This window comes from Impatiens glandulifera, chromosome 7 (genome assembly GCF_907164915.1).
Source record: "Impatiens glandulifera chromosome 7, dImpGla2.1, whole genome shotgun sequence".
In the NCBI taxonomy this organism is placed as follows: Eukaryota; Viridiplantae; Streptophyta; class Magnoliopsida; order Ericales; family Balsaminaceae; genus Impatiens; species Impatiens glandulifera.
The window spans coordinates 11,013,059-11,015,419 of record NC_061868.1 but is presented as its reverse complement, the minus strand read 5'-3'; positions in this window follow the sequence as shown (position 1 = coordinate 11,015,419).

Below are 2,361 nucleotides of genomic sequence, written 5' to 3'. Positions count from 1 at the left end.
AATATATCAATTGCCTCGTCTGGACTCTCTGGACCCGGAATTAATATGGATAGTATAAAATTAGAAGAGTTCATGCAAAGTATCAGAGGAACGTTATAAAAGGAATGAGGATCACATGCCAAATGATATACGATGTCTTTCCATTTGCAAACGATTGAAATCCATCACTTGCGAGACCAAGTCTTACATTACGAGGCTCAATTGCAAAATCAGGATAATCTTCATCGAATGATTTCTATGCCAAAGAATCAGCGGGATGTCACAAAACTTTATCATCAACCCTTGTATTTTTGTGCCACGTCATTAAAGGAGAAGTTTTGAAACACATATATAATCGTTGCAATCTCGATATTAGTGGAAAGTAACGTAGCACATTATTGGGGATAGGTTTTCCATTTGCTTTCTTCTTAGGTTCTCCACTTGATTCTTCACTTTTTCACCGAGAAAGTCCACACACTTTATAAGAATTTAAAATTTTATCTTCTTTTCGATACAGCATACAACTATTTTTACAAGCATCTATTTTTTCATAAGAAAGACCAATATTTTAAAGAAACTTCTTACACATCGGTAATATTTCTTCCTTTAACAATTTTAACAACATGTTAAATGAAAATTTTGTTCATTGCCCAATATTCTTGAGGTGGAGTAATTTTAATAATGTTTATGCCTTTAAAACTCTAGAGCCTTCATATAACACTTCATTAGATTCATTTAAGAGTTTATACAATTTTTTAGCATCCTCATTTGCCCCCATCCTCATTCGAATCAATATTACCTGTAAGACCCACATTTGATGCATCCACACCACGTGGATAGAAATTGTTTATGATATTTCTCATACAAACATCTCCATCAAAATCATTGCTCTCCGATTTCACATCCATTGTAACATTAGTATAAAGTTGTCCCAAATTATCTTATTCACTTTGTACATTAGTACTACTATCAATTTGTACAACAATACTATCATTGCGTTGTCATTTTTCCTCATGACAATTCCAAAATGTATAGATCTTCCTTATTCCATAAAAATCAAATATTTTCTTATGCCTTGTTTGTCAAAATATTCTCTATTACCTCATTTAACTCATGGACATACAATGTTGGTAATTTGGCCAGATCACACAGAAAAACTAAGAAAATAATTGACTTCTTGAATGTATTCCAGAAGATGTCAATCTTTTTCCGTATACATCATCTATTTTTAATCAAGGATATCCATGTCTAAATGTAAATATCTATTAAAAATCCATATCATAACCTAAATTAATGTCAAAACCTAAATCAATATCTATCAAAAACCTATGAGTATTTGTATGCAGGTTCTTTGTTCACATTCCAAAGGATGAAACATCAAAGTTGGATATGAAGAGTTGTGAGTGCATCTTCTTGAGTTATGGCCAAGATGAGTTTGGCTATAGAATGTAGGATCTAGTTGCAAAGAAACTTGTCGTGACGTTATCTTCTTTGAAGATGAGACTATTGAGGGAAGTTATAAAGCTAAAGACGGTGAATTGAAGGGAAAGGGTAAGTCAATAAATTTAGATAAAGTTCATTTATCTAATTTACCTATTTCAATAGAAAATCGGGTGCAAGAGGATGATGTTAAGGGTGAACATGATGTTCACATGGAGAATGATAGTAGAGAGCCACATGAATTACCTACAATTCCACTTAGACGATCTACGAGAGATCGACAACCTTCAACTAGATATTCTCATAATGAATATACATTGGTGACGGGTGGGGGAGAGCTAGAGTCATATGAAGAGGCTATAGATAGTGAAAAATGAGTTGATGCTATGAAAGATGAGATTAAATCTTTACATGACATTCATACATTTAAGTTAGTAGAATTACCAAAATGAAAAAAAAAGCTTTGAAAAATAAGTGGGTGTATAGACTAGAGCAAGACGAGCATACTTTAGCTCCATGACACAAATCTCTTTTGGTTTTCAAAGGGTTTAGTCAAAGAAAGGATATTGATTTTGATGGAAAAAAATTTCATGTTATTAAAATGACTTCTATTAAAGTTGGCTTGAGTTTGGCAGTTAGTCTTGATTGGAAGTTGAACAAATGGACATGAAGACGGCTTTTTTTCACGGTGATTTAGAAGAAGAGATTTACATGGATTAACCTGATGGGTATAAGGTCAAGGGTAAAGAAAATTATGTTTGTAGATTGAAGAAAATCTTGTATGGATTGAAACAAGCTCCACGACAATGGTACAAGAAGTTTGAGTTGTTCATGAAGGAACACGGTTATAAGAAGACTACTTCTAACCATTGTGTGTTTGTGCAAAAATTCTCTCTTAATGAATTTATTATTCTCTTACTTTATGTTGATGACATGATTATT